The following is a 15,092-nucleotide window of genomic DNA, read 5'->3' on the forward strand; positions in this document are numbered from 1 at the left end:
TCCCTACTTTTGAGGTTTGGGGACTGGGACTGGCTTCCCTGCTCTTCAGCTTGCAGACAGTCTATTGTGGGACTTCACCTTGTGATCATGCAAGTCAATACTACTTAATAAGCTCTCCCTCATTTATACATCTATCCTTTTAGTTCTGTCCCTCTAGAGAATCCTGACTAATATAGCATGTGTATATGCTGTTCCCTTTGCTTGGAATGCTTGTCCCCACTCTGACCCTAAGCACCACCACACCCTTCCTTCCTGGAGCTCAGGCGGTTATCCTCCAGGGCTCTGCTGAAATGTTCCCTGGGCACCCCGCACTCTGCTGCACAGCACTCATTACATTTGTCACTTGTGTAATTTGTTGCTTATCCCAGGTTTCCGTATTACATGATAAGCTACGTTAATGACAGTGTTGTCGGCCTTGGTTTTGTTCATGATGAGCACAGTGCCTGGCCCACAGTACCAGCTCACTAAGTATTTAGCAAAGGGCTTTATGAGGTCATCCCTGGCTCCAGCACCTCACAATCTTTATGGTGACTGTTCAGAGGGCAGCTAAGCAGAAAAGAAGTTTTCAACAAGGCTGTTTCTGGCCTGTTTTCCCTCTCAGTACTACATGGCAAGTCACATCTCCAAACTGAGGAGTGTGCCTGAAGAGTCAGGTCTGGCAGAGAGAGGATTTATTGCCCTAGGTTTAAACAAGCAATCTCGACATAACTTCTAAAGGCATTGGCTGCTTGGAAGAAGTGAGTGCCTTGGGTCATTCCCTTCACTATTGTGAACTCGTGGCTAAGCAGGACAGAAATGTCACACAAGTGGACTGAGAACAAAATGATTTCAGATATGGGAGCCCCAAAGTGGCATCCCAAAGACAGGTGCTCAGAATTACATGACTTGGTTTTCTGTTGAGCTATTCTGTCTTGTTTAATTATAGCATGAGCTCTTGGCCAGTGGTGGGAATTAATTGATTTTAATTCTCCCGTAAAGATTCTCTTAAGTAAAAGTAAACCATTTGCAAACTGGAGTTCTTTGAGTTATTGGTAACAACTTACTTCGCACACACCTCATAGCACACTGGTTAATAGCCCCCACCAAATAAATAATATTTAGGCACTTTGCTAATGTATGCAAAGTGCTTTTAAGTATTATGCTATCAAATCTTCACAACATCACAGTTAGGTATTAGCACCATCTTACCTATTTTATGGATATCCAAACAGAGGTCTTCAAAAGTTAGAAAATCTGCACAGTCACAGAGCCAGTGGAGCCACAGCTGAGGCATGGGCAGGCTGCTCTCCTACCACCTGCCAGGCTCCTCTTGCCCAGCTCATGAGGTCCAAAGTTTTCTCAACAAACTGCTTGATGTCGATGTTGTAACCTGGAGCATTGCCCTGCAGCAGAAAGGCAGGCCTGGACATTCGCATGTCAGCATGGGGCGAATCTGATAATTTCCAGTCGGGATCCAAGAAAAAGAAAAGCTCTCCACGTGCCAACAACATTGTTATGAAGCTCTCTTGACCCAGCTACCCAACAGTGATCCCAAACATTTGGTCTCTCCAGTGTGTGTATGGGGGTGGGGTACAGCTGGGCACGTAGCCTTGTACACTTTGCACTTGGAGAGGTAGGGACAGGGGTCTAAATTAAGGGAAACCCTGCCCAGGGGCTGGCTTTGGGAAGCATGCCCAGCAGCCATGTGGAAGTTCACTGCATTAAGGTGAATTACACCAGGTGGGGTGAGTACAGGACAAGGAAGTAGAAGTCGAGCCTGCTTTTCAAAATCACCCTGCAGTCTGTTGTCCCCAGAAGAAGAGATCAACCTCAGGGGAGACCAGAGTCCTAAACACAAAACAAAAGAGTAATAAGGGAGGAAGCAAATGAAGTTGCTTATCTCATTTATTTATTTTTCTCTCCCATTTCCGCCTATGCTCCTCCAACTGAACTCCCCCTAGTCTCTGGTTTCCTGGCCACTATCTGGCCAATAACCTCCACATTAGCATCCCCAGCCCCTCTGTGCCCCCTGTAATCTCTTCTCCAGGCTTTGCTGAGGACTGTATTTACTGCCACACAGGATTTCCGTAGGTGATAACAGCAGGGCCTGGTTGGCTTGTCCCTCTGTTCAGAGCCAACCCTCGGCTTCTTGTGGTGTCTTCTTACAGCAAGGGAAGAATCTTAATTTCTCCCAAGAATGTGACTCTCTTTAAGTGTCTTACCTACACTGAACAACTAAGCAAGCCTCTTGATGAGCAGCCCTTCACTCTCACATCCTCAACACTGTGGATTGAGAATTTACATTTTTTTAAAAAGCCAGGGCACAGTGGCTCATGCCTGTAATCCCAGCACTTTGGGAGGCTGAGATGGGAGAATTGTTTGAGGCCACAAGTTTGAGACCAGCCTGGCCAACATAGGGAGATTCCATCTCTACAAAAAAATTTTTAAAAATTAGCCAGGCATGTGCTACTTGGGAGGCTGAGGCGGGAGGATTGCTTGAGCCCAGGAGGTCGAGGCTACAGTGAGCTGTGATCACACCACTGCACTGCAGCAGCCTGGGTGACAGAGCAGGACCCTGTCTCTAAAAAAAGTAAAAGATAAATGTAAAATCGGGTCTGTTCTGCTCTGTATCTGTATGGGTGCCCCACATGGAGAGCCAAGAGATGTAAGAGGTGCTGGGGGGAATTTTCCAAGGTGGGTCACCCACTCACAAATCTCTAATTTGGGGATCGGATTGTAGGACAGACTTCCAGAACCCACCCCTCCAGGACTCTGACAGACATCGTCAATCCAGGTCCCCACAGGAAGGGGACCCTTGATGGCCATTCTCACAGAACATGTCCCCACCCTACCACATTCACTCACCCCAGGCTGCTAGCTTTTCACTCAAAAACATCTGTGCCTTACAGGGTGATGTGTTCTGTTTTTTAACTTCCTACTAATGTGTAAAGCACATTCAGACAAGTATACAAGTCGCAAGCTCAATACATTTTCACAAAGTGGACAAACTTGGGTCATCAGCACCAGATCAATAACAGAGTATTTCCCATGGCCAGAATCTCTTGTCTGCACCCAGCCCCATCACCGCCCACCTCCTTCCCACCCAGTGTTACCACTGTCCCGACTTTGAGCACCACACATCAGGCCTGCCTCCCAGGGGTCACTCTTTAGAAGCTGATTCCAGAGATGCACAGAAAAGACTTTACTTTTTCTTCATCAACAATGCCTGAGGTTGGGGAGGCTTGTGGAGCCTGATCTGGGTGTTCTATGTTACTTTTAACTGTCAAGATCCCTAACATCTTAACACCACATAAACCGGAGGAATCATAGGGATAGGATTATCTCAGAGAGAAACACAGCGGTGGGCAGCCGGCCAAGTGTGGAGGAAAGTGAGATGAGATCAACAAGAAGAAGGCATTGTCAAGAGTCAGGAGCTGCAAGAGGTCGGGGCCCCCAGGGACAGACTGCAAAGAAGGCAGGAAACTTAAAATATATGCTCATATTTTTACCAAAGGGAGAGAGAAAAGAATTCCAACCCTTTCCTGCAGTCTTCATCCCATCATTGTATCTTTCAATTTATTCCCCATTCTAGAGACACTATTGTAAGCAAAGCCACACCCTCTACCTCTTTAAACACCCATTGCACAATAGAAATATAATGTGAGACACACGTAATCTTTTATTGCAGTAAAAGATACATAACAATTACTATTAGCGGCATGTAGTGCATTCACAATATTGTATAACTGACACCACTATCTAGTTCCAGAACATTTTAATCATCACAAAGGAAACCCCGTACCAATACACAATCATTTTCCATCCTCAAAACCATGGTTAGATGCCACAAAGAAGGCGGCAATGCCGAAGTTACATGAGTGTTGTACAGGCCTCTTCCATCCTTGTCACGGGGAATGCTAACCTTCTCTTTTTTATACAACACTCACATATGTAATTTAAAATTTTTTAGTAACCACATTATAAGAGGTGAAAAGAGACAGATGAAATTAATTCTAATGCTTTCTTTAACCCAATATTATATAAGCTATTATCATTTCACATGTAATCATTATACAAAAATTACGAAAATAGCTTACATTTTCACTTGTACTGAGTTTTTGAAATTGGGTGTGTATTTTACATACACAGCGCATCTTAATTTCTACTGGCCACGTGTCAAGCACTCGATGACCACACGTGGTTAATGGCTACCATGTCAGACAGTGCAGCTCTAAACAATTCATAAGATGCTATCAACATCCTAAATCATCTTTTTAAAAAGTGATTCTTACATATGCAAAGATTCTAGGCTATGGTTTCAATATAAATTTTATGAATTTTAATTAACAACATTTTAAATGGAAAAATTAATATTAATTTTAACATAGGCTGGGCACAGTGGTTCAAAACTGTAATCCCACAGCATTTTAGGAGGCCAAGGCACATGGATCACTTGAGCCCAGGAGTTCAAGAACAGCCTGCGCAACATAAAAAACCTCATCTCCACAAAAAATACAAAATTTAGCCAGGCAGGGCTGGGTCCCAGCTACTCATGAGGCTGAGGTGGGAGGATGGCTTGAGTCCTGGAGGCAGAGGTTGCAGTGAGCTGAAATTGCACCATGGCACTCCAGCCTGGGTGACAGAGTGAGACCCTGTCTCAGAAAAGAAATTTAATATAAATTTACTTTCTTAATTATAAAAAATAAAATATTTGGAAGCTACAGAAAGAAAAAGTAGCTGTAAGTCCTAAAACAAGGGCAAGGGTAATCACTTTTTAGCACCAGGTGTGCCAGGACTTCTTTGTGGTTCTTTGCTCATCATATAGCAAATGAAAACTAAATGCCAACACAGCCACTCACCCAGAGACAAACATGCAGACGTCCAAAGGGTCATGACTGTCAGCACACAAGGCCAGGCAGGGTGACCCCTGAGGACAGTGGCAGATATGTCCCATGGCCTGACAACCCTCCTATTTCATCAGCAATTTTCTAGCAAACCAGGAGCGTGCACCAGCCAAATCTAGAAACCTGGACTCAGCCCAGCATCATGGGAAGCTGCCCTGGCAGTTTTAGGGGATGCAGTTGGTCCCTTCCACCAGGGCCCTGTGGAAGATACATCTAGAATGGTCACACCTTTGCGCCTCTGCAACCATGTGCCTGAGTGTTCCAACTCCGCCACCACCAGAGCTCCCTCCCTTGTGCTACCTTGTGCTTATTGGGGTGTCCATGAAGACTCCCTTTATCAGGAAGTCTTTAAAAGAAGGGGAAATGTCCCTTTTGTTGAGGACTCAGGTGGAAAGAGGAGTGAAGGCAATGGATGAATTCACTCCCCTTTCAAAACTCCTTCCAACCTCCAGATGTTTCCAGCATTCTCTCTCACACACATTTGGACCTAAGCTTAAAAATATGACCTGGGTAATGAGGAGGTGAGTTAACTAGTTTGTGTCCAAGAGCCTTTCCAACCCAAACATTCCAGGGTGTTAGGATGCCATTCATTCCTCCACCTGACAGACATACAGACACACACACACAGAAATCCACACACTCTCCCTGAGTCTCCAGTTCCACCCCATAGAGAAGCACACAAAGGAATGCGAATAGGTCTCCTCAGCCCTGCTAACTCACAGGAAATACACAGATGGCTAAAAAGAAGCACTATTATTTAGCATCCATGCTCAGAAAGAAGGAAATCTAGCAGAAACCAGAGCTGATATCCAAGAATGCAAAAACATTTTTGGGGGGATGCTTCATGCCACAATTCCCCAAGTTGGAAAAAAACGTGCCATTTCATATGTTTATAACAACATCTGATTTAATATTATACAGTTTTGCTTCGTCACAAACCAGAACAAATACTGTCAGATTTATTACATCCTTCTATTCAGAGACTTAAGTAATCATAGTTAGCAATGGAGCCATTCCACAGCTTAAGGGAAAGCTTTACAATTCTTTGGGACCTATGATTCCTGAGAGGCAGGTTATTTTCAAGAAGAATTTAAGGTTTTAAAGCTCTCAAGGAGCTTGAAATTCATCCCTTCCATTTCACATGAAAAGAGTTTCCTCTGAAGCCTGGCTGGGAGGGAGGAAGAGAGGAAAACAAGTTGGCACAGACTCTCACTGAACTCTTAGAGAATGGGGCCATCATTCATCAACATTCCCAATCTTTACCTTGCCTTTCTTTAAAAAGAAAGAAAGGAAAGGGAGAAAGAAAGAAAGAAGGAAAGAAAGAAAGAAAGAAAGAAAGAAAGAAAGAAAGAAAGAAAGAAAGAAAGAAAGAAAGAAAGGAAGAAAGGAAGGAAGGAAGGAAGGAAGGAAGGAAGGAAGGAAGGAAGGAAAGAAGGAAGGAAGGAAGGAAGGAAGGAAGGAAGGAAGGAAGGGAGAAAGAAAGAGAAAGAAAGAAAGGAAGAAAGAAAGAAAAGAAAGAGAGAGAGAAAGAGAGAGAGAGAAAGAAAGAAAGAGAAAGAAAATATCATTGGCACTCATGTTTTTAAAATTGTTAATGCTGTATTTGGGACCCCCTTATTTGTTGATTCACTAAAAGAAACTAGTAGATTTTTATAAGGAAATTAAATTTTCTTACAAAACATGCTTTCTCATTTACTCCCCCACACATGCATGCACACACGGTCATTTGTTACATGATTTGTGGACAGTTGTTAAGCCCCAAGCATTGCCTCTGCTTGGCTAACAAATTCAGGATTTGTTAATGATGTGGTCATTGACTCTGTTGCGTGGAGGCTCAGGTTGTGGGTTTGGTGCCTTCAGAGCTTTGCTCCCTTTCAGGGCATACATGGTCCTCTGCTGCATCCAAAAGTGGGTCTGTGGTCCCCTGAGGGCTGGGGGAGGTGTGTTTGGATCAGTGTGACCCCATCACCCAAAATGAGCACATCCATGCTTAGCCATGAAGTATTCTAACGGGTTCCATTTTTCTCAGAAAGCCAGAATTTGTTACTCCAGTATTTCTTTACATACCACTAAGAAGAATGTCAACATTAATGTGGGGCGAGTAGGGGTGATGGAAACTTGGACTACAGAAAATCAAGTAAAAGTTTAGAACAGCTTAGAGTCTTTATAAAAATGAGAATTTCTAGGTTCCATTGCAGAACTACTAAATCAGGATATCTGAGAATCTGACACAGCAATCTATCCATGGTTCACAGGTGATTCAAATACACACACCAGTCTTAAAGGTCCTTTGAGTAAGTCATAAGCAATTGTTTTAAAACAAGATTGTAGGATCAAACCAGTTTCCGGATGAAGGTACTACCACTCTTTGAATTCATTCTTGCCAACTTATTTTGTAGCATTGCCAGAAGGCACAAGCCTTGAGTTCTAATTCTAGCCCATCACCTATAATGTGGACAAGTTACTTAACCTTCCCAAAGCTCCATAACACGCGTTATGCATTCAGAAGAAGAATGATGATACATAAGCAGCTTACAAAACACTTTCACATCTATCCTACCTCACTGGGTCATCAGTAAGATCTAATCATACAGGGTGGATGAAGGTGCACTGCAGGTTTCATGGCACTTTACAAATGCAAGGTACACTTAGAACATGGTCCTACTGGGTTTTGTTTGTGGGTTTTAGTTTTATTTTGTTTTGTTTTGAGATCAAAAGATCTGCTTTTTTTCTGATAGAAATTCCATTGCTTTTGTATTCCTAAACTACATCCTCCAGCCTAGGTTTTATCAATAATACCGAATCCCAATATTGAATTTATCTCCCCAGCCTTGGGCAAAACTGGAGAACTACAGGCATCTCCCAACTAGGGAAGGGTCTTTTCTGCCAAAATCACCACTTGGACCAAAAGGACCAGGGTCCTAGCACCTTGAAGGCAGCAAGAGCCCAAGTAGAAAAGAGAAGGAAAAAGAGCAGAGCTCAAACTCACTGCTTCCAAATTTACCAATCAGATCTCCCCCAAACAAGAGAGTGTGAGGAGGCAGAGAGGGGCCAAGACTAAGGAATGTCTCTTCGGACATACTAGGGATGAGTGTGATTATAACACATTTATTGTAGCTAAGTTATCTGTATCCCCAAATTCCTCAATTTTTTTTCTTTGAGCCCATTGTGCTTACACGTTATGCCCAGTCATATATAGGTATATATATTATAGAGATAGCATCTTCAGAGAGGGAATCAACTCCTACCCCCATCTCCAGTGTCACTTCCATGTAGATCTTTCTAGAAAGGTACTGTGTGTTTTTGCCCCATAAGGTTCTGAGATGGACCAATACAGTACATTGTGTTCTTCAAGGCCTTTCTGTAGTCAAGATAAAAATTGTCGATCCTTTTCTATTTTCCATCTCAAATTATGTCCAGACATCACACTGCCCAACAGAACCTATCAGAGACTGTGCAGCAAAATCAAGTGATATCACAAAGGTACCTCAACAATAAAATGACAATAAGATGCTCTAGATTTGAACATAAACCCCCCTAACACCAAATTACCAAGGAGTCTGCAGTCCAAAATTAAATTCCAAGCTAAGGGCCAAAGAAGGCAAAATGAGAAATTAAAATCTGGAGTTAAATTATCTCACTCTCAAGTTCAAAAACATTACATTGCAATTTCTTATTCTTTTTGGCGTCAGCAAGAAGAGCTCTGAATGGGCTGCGTGGGGCTGGTGTTCTTTCAGCAGCAGTAGCCTAGGATGCCTTTCCAGGAAGGGACTTTGGAGTTGGGATTAATGCAACTCCAAGTCTCTGAAGTGTTGTACCGTTTTTAAATTATTTTTTAATTGTGGTAAAATATACATAACATAAAATGTACCACCATAACCTCTTTTCTTATTCTTTTAAAGACAGGGCCTCACTCTACCACCCAGGCTGGAGTGCAGTGGTGTGATCACAGCTCACTGTAACTGTGAACTCCTTGGCTCAAGCTATCCACCCACCTCAACCTTCCAAGTAGCTAGGGCTAAAGGCATGCACCACCATGCCTGGCTAATACTTTCATTTTCTGTAGACATAGGGTCTCACTATGTTGCCCAGGCTGGTCTTGAACTCCTGGCCTCAAGTGATCCTCTTGCCTTGGCCACCATAACCATTTTTTTTAAGTGTACAGTTCAGGAGTATTAAGCACACTCACTTTGTTTTGCAACCAATCTCTGGAATTCTTTTCATCTTGCAAAACTGAAACTCTATACCCATGAAACAACTACTCCTCATTCTCCATTCCCCCATCCACTGGCAACTAGCATTCTACTTTCTGTTTCTACTTTATATCTAGAACAGTGTGACTGCTCTAGGTACCTTATATTAGTGGAATCATATAGTATTTGTCCTTATATGACTGGCTTATGTCACTTAGCATAATGTCCTCAGGGTTCATCCATGTTATACCATATGTCAGAATTTCTTTCCTTGTCAAGGCTGAATAATATTCCATCGTATGTATAGGCTACATTTTGTTTATCCATTCATCTGTCAGTGGACATGGGCTGTTTCCATTTTTTTTCTTTTGCTATCGTAAATAATGCTGCTATGAACATGGGTGCGTGTACCTCACTTTTTAAATTACTTAAGAAGTCCAAACAACACAGGAGATTATCACAGCACAAATTTAGAAAATAATCCAGTCCCTAGTCCCAGATAATTTATCCAGGCAAAACTCATTCCTAAAGCCCAATACTTGGTGTTGCCAAAAACGACAGCAGATTCAGAAGGGAAAATCGCTTTAGAAGATTCTTCAAAGGGAAAAAGGGTAAATGGTTTTAAATGAAGTGCTCTTCATTCATTGCCAGGTGACCATAATCCTTGGAGAGGCTAATTATGGCACCAATTTTTGTTTGTTTGTTTGTTTGTTTGTTGTTTTTTTTTTACCATATCTGAGGGAAATGAACTCATTCCTGTAAACAGTCTGCTCTGACAGTAGCATTTGAGACATTACTGCTTTAAATGCATTTTCATGGTTCAAAATAATAGCACTATTAAAAAGCGTTTCTTCAACAAGGATTTGTTTTCTCCCTAAGAAGCTTAATGTGGACACCACAAATAATGACCAAAGCTGCTGAGTATGGCATAACAAAGAGAAAACAAAGCACTCATCCTGTCCTCCAGATCATGCCCAGAACACTGTCTGCCAACATGTGGCTTGCCAACTGGAATGATGCAAATGTCAGACCCACATCTGTGGAAAAGGGGCTTGTCCCACAGGAAACAAGCTATTGGGGAATGGGGAGAATGATATAATTAGAAATTTAAGACACAGTATAACTCAGAAAAATGTTGGCTGGGCAGCACATTGCTAAGACTTGAAATCTTTATTTTGTTCTCTTTTCAAAAGCCCTGTGAGCATAATGAGAAGAATATGGCTTTAAGAACTAAGATTCACCCCATCAGGCATTAATGGTGTCCAGAAACTATGTGAACAATCTTACTTGACATCCCCAAGACGTTTATATCTGTCCAATGCAAAAATCAGAGGGGGGAACATGTTAATTTTCTCAGCCTTTTGATAGCACATATACAAGATCTCTTAGCCCCACAAAAGCTCCAAATATATTCTCTAGGACTTCGACTGCCTTAAAATATAGACTTGCATTTATCTTGGCCACATTAACGAGATCTGTTTGACCAATACATTTATATTTATGATGACTAAGGGCAGATTATGGTTGTTAAAATTTGTCCTTGGGACATGAAAACACTCTTCTGTCATTAATACATTTTATAATATAAACTATGATGTCAGGTCAACATAAAGGGTAAAAACGTTCCTAAAGTATGCACACATCATTTTTTAAAGCAATTGAGCCTAATGGAATAACAAAGGTCATCATAACAAACCATTACAGCCTTGGTCTTGGCAACTCTGGCCACAGAAGAACCTCCAAGAAACGATCATCATTCCTCCAATGTTATGGCATCCAGACGACAGGAATGGCTCGCAAATGAGTCATACGGGCTCAGATTCGCGGTAGCTATGTGAGCGCTGGACGATCAATTATTCATGTGTTTACAAAGAGCTTTCCTGGTTGATGTTAACCAGAGCTGCCTGCAACGAAGAGCTCTCCAGCTGTCCTCGGCCGTCCTGGGCCTCGGACTAACAAGCGGCTTTAATTGCTGGGCAGGTCATGTGGAAGGTGCTCCTCCCCTTGACCCAGTAAATTCAATCTCTCTGAGACTTTGTTAGGTGTAAAAATGTTAATCAGAAATAATTATAACAACAATACTTTATTTACAGTACTCCCAGTAAATTCTAAAGAGGGAGACAAAAGTTAGACTTAACAGTTCCCACAGGGATCCACCGGGATTGGAGACTGACCAATACCAGGTCAGGGATTGGCAGAGGGCATAACAAATGCCAGGGAAGGGGAGGGACTAGAGGTTGTGGGTTTCACAAGGAAGGTAAGAGGAAGAGCAGTCTAGAATGCTCCGTAAAGGTAAAGGAGCATGACTGAGGACCAGCAAGGGTGAATGCACTAGATTGGCCAACAAATAGCCAAATGTGAGTGAATTTGACCTGCCCATCAAAAATGGCCTTGGAAGAGCCTGAATGGGAAGTCACTTCTCAGTCCTTTTTGTTACTTTACACAACCTACAGCCTGTCCAGGAAGAATAATAATGTAATTAAGGCAACTCTTCTCTCTGAGCCAGGCCACAGAGCATGGGAGCAGGTGCTCCACCACCCAATTCCTCAGCTGTGTCTGGAGGAAGAGCAGAGTTATAGTCAGACCTGCGGCCCAAGCCTCTTCCTTTGAAGAGAGTGTGGTCAGAGCAGACCAAGGGATGCCTCAGGGACTTTTTTATTATCCCAATTCCAAGAACATCTGTGGTACCGAGCCAGATTCTTCCTCTTGCTTGAAATTGGGTAACTTTAGATGTCATCATAACTCATTCATCCATTCAGAGAAAGTGGTTGAAGCAAACAATCTCTGTTATTGCAGACAGCAAAGCACAGTAGTGCTTTGTGCAGACATAGGTAGAGTCAGGGCCATAGGACTTCTGAGGTAATTCTGCTTTGTAGGGTGGAAGGCAACACTAGTTGAGAGGAGTTGCAACAGAAAGGAAAAGCTAGGGCCGAGCGTGGTGGCTCACAACTGTAATCCCAGCACTTTGGGAGGCTGAGGCGGGCAGATCATGAGATCAAGAGATCGAGACCATCCTGAACAACATGGTGAAACCCCGTCTCTACTAAAAATACAAAAATTAGCTGGGTGTGGTGGTGTGCACCTGTAGTCCCAGTGAGAGGTGAAGCCAGCTGGACTTCCTGGGTCTACTGGGGACTTGGAGAACTTTTCTTTCTAGCTAGAGGATTGTAAACACACCAATCAGCGCTCTGTGTCTAGCTAAAGGATTGTAAATGCACCAATCAGCACTCTGTAAAATGGACCAATCCGCACTCTGTAAAATGGAGCAATCAGCAGGACATGGGGGGGACAAATAAGGGAATAAAAGGTGGCCACCCCAGCCAGCAGCAGCAGCCCATTTGGGTCCCCTTCCGAAACTTTGTTCTTTTGCTCTTCACAATAAATCTTGCTGCTGCTCACTTTGGGTCTGTGCCACCTTTAAGAGCTGTAACACTCACTGCGAAGGTCCGCGGCTTCATTCTTGAAGTCAGCGAGACCAAGAACCCACCAGAAGGAACCAACTCCAGACACACCAGCTACTCGGGAGGCTGAGGCAGGAGAATTGCTTGAACCTGGGAGGCAGAGGCTGCAGTGAGCTGAGATCTCACCACTGCACTCCAGCCCGGCAACAGAGCGAGACACTGTCTCAAAAAAAAAAAAAAAAAAAAGAAAGGAGAAGCTAGCAGAAGAGAAACAGGGCACCCCTCCCTGGTGCATGAAGCATCCTGAAGCACTTTCATCACAGGTATTGTTGTAACTTACATCACAGGTATTGCTGTAAGGGCAAGGTTAGAGAGTTTAGTTTCCCTTCCCTCACCCTGATCCACCCTATCCATCCAAAAATGCACGTTTGGAAAATGAGCCCGAAGAAAGAGCGTGCTTCTCCCTAAGGCCCACAACAGGAGAGCTGGTCTAAGACACTTCTCCACACCGCCTTTAACCTATCAAGTCCCAGTTCCATCCTTTTACTCCAGCAAGAGGGGCAAGGGAGAGGACAATGGCAAGTGTCCCAAGAGAGGTCTCCTTCACATGGCGGGAACTTTTAGCTTCTTCAATCTTCCCATGAGTGCACCCCTCCTGCTAATTGGGATTCCTTGGCTCATTGGCATTCTGCCTGGAGATCAGAGGATCAGTTCTCAAAAGACAGTCAAAAACAGACCTTTGGGAAGGGCAGCATTAAACACAGATGTCTTCCTGAAGGCCTCTGCAGAGCCTTTTGCCTTTGAAGAGAAGTGAGGCATGCAGGACTTTCCAAACTTATTGGTCCATGGAATTGTTTTTAGGAGCATCCCTAAAGGCAAACTTTCAGAATTCCATGGACCAATAAAACACGGGAAATGCAGTGTTAGGGTGTGGTAGCAACACTCCGATTAAACCCACAATCAAGGTCTGGTCTGAGAGCCACTCTGTCACTTTCAAGGAACTTTAATGTATCTGTTCTCCACCATCATGGGTTGCTTTAGTTTGATACACTCTCAGAATGCTGGGAGCACTTGCCTGGAGTTTCAGCCTGCCATCACTGTTGGTGACAGCCTCATAAATGGTTTCCCAAAGTCCCATTTGGCTAGTCTAATTTACCTAACTTCTCCATGCACTCTTACCAAATTGGCAGACCCTCACAAGTTCATCCCCTCACCCTGCCCCGTTATCAGTAAAGGGAGAAGGAGAGGAGGAGTATTTCTCCCTGTAGGACAACTTCCTGAATTCCATCAGCCCCCCTCCCCCGATTTCTTTCTGCCTTCGTGTGTATAAGTTGCTGCCCTGGTCTTTTGGTTGGAAGTTTCTAACATTTTCTGCAGAAGAGTCACAAAAGCAAGCCTTTAGGCAGCCCCTCCGGAGCCTGGCCCACATTGTCCTTTTCAAGACCTCCAGCTCTGAGTTTGTGACTCCCCACTGCAGCTGCAGCATAAGTTGCCACACAGAGGAGATGCCCACCGAGGGTGGATATTTTGGCCTGACCTCAAACATCTGTCATTTGCTCTTGTAAGATCTGAAAGTCTGGGTAGGCCTACATTCCTGATCCTATATTTCAAGTGGAATAGTGTGCAAATGCTCAGTATCCAAAATAAATGGGATATCAACTTTGTCTCTGGCATTAACCAACTCATTAAATATAAAATAAACACAAGTAAATGGCCTTTAAATCTCACTGACAGAAAGCTTGGCAACTACTCTGAGATTCTAGAGGTCACTGGAACTTCTCTCTTCAAACAGGAATCTTCCTCACACTGTGAGGCACAGAAGGACAGGTCTGCCCAGTGAGGAGGGTTTATGGGTGCTCCCTTCCATGTGAGAGCTGCCCTGCAGAGCTGGCTACCCCGAGAGCCTGTCTGTGGAGAATGATGGCTTCTGCCCCGATAGGGCACAGAGAAGTGGCTGTTAGTTCTTACAAGTGGTTAGAAATTCAGGACTAAGGCTTTCACTTGCCACTAATTATAAATACCTAGGAAGAGCCACCAAACCTTGGGTTTCTGATTGCTCCCTACCTATTGGCTATTCCCAGAGAGCCCATATTCACATGGTTTCCTAAATCCTGTGTACACTCACCCTCCCACGGGTCCCCCGGTCCCATTAGTAATGCTACTTGCTGAACACTTCGCTTTGTCTCAATCTATCTGTAGTTTCAACATCAACTGACTTGTTGGGGAAGGTGATGGCCCAGGTTCTCTGGGTAATTGATGTAATTATTCACCTCATGCCAAGCATGCAGAAAACAAATTGTAATAATTCACCAACCATAAAACAAGCACATGCACCTCTTCGCTCAGAACTTTACTTCAGGGCTCAGCTAGATTTCAGTGATTACTGACCTCTTTTATAAAATCAAAGTGAAAAATGCACAGCTTTTGGTAAAAAGCATGTTGACTTGATAGTCCTTCAAAGGTGGGTGCTTGCCTGGGAGGCTATGGGTGAGCAGGTCCATTATGCAGAAGACCCAGCTGTGGTCAGGTGTCAGAATTACTGGCTTTGCCTATTCACCTCAGTCAGCTTTCTTTTTTTTCTCTTTTTCTTTTTTGGAGATAAAGTCTCACTCTAT

At 43.6% G+C, this 15,092-nt stretch overlaps 1 pseudogene; it reads right to left on the reverse strand.

Annotated features, from left to right (window-relative positions):
• Positions 1-3,804: 3,804 nt before the first annotated feature.
• LOC129023999 (U6atac minor spliceosomal RNA) lies at positions 3,805-3,922 on the reverse strand (annotated as a pseudogene).
• Between the last annotated feature and the right edge of the window lie 11,170 nt (positions 3,923-15,092).

Source organism: Pongo pygmaeus, chromosome 1 (assembly GCF_028885625.2).
Source record: "Pongo pygmaeus isolate AG05252 chromosome 1, NHGRI_mPonPyg2-v2.0_pri, whole genome shotgun sequence".
In the NCBI taxonomy this organism is placed as follows: Eukaryota; Metazoa; Chordata; class Mammalia; order Primates; family Hominidae; genus Pongo; species Pongo pygmaeus.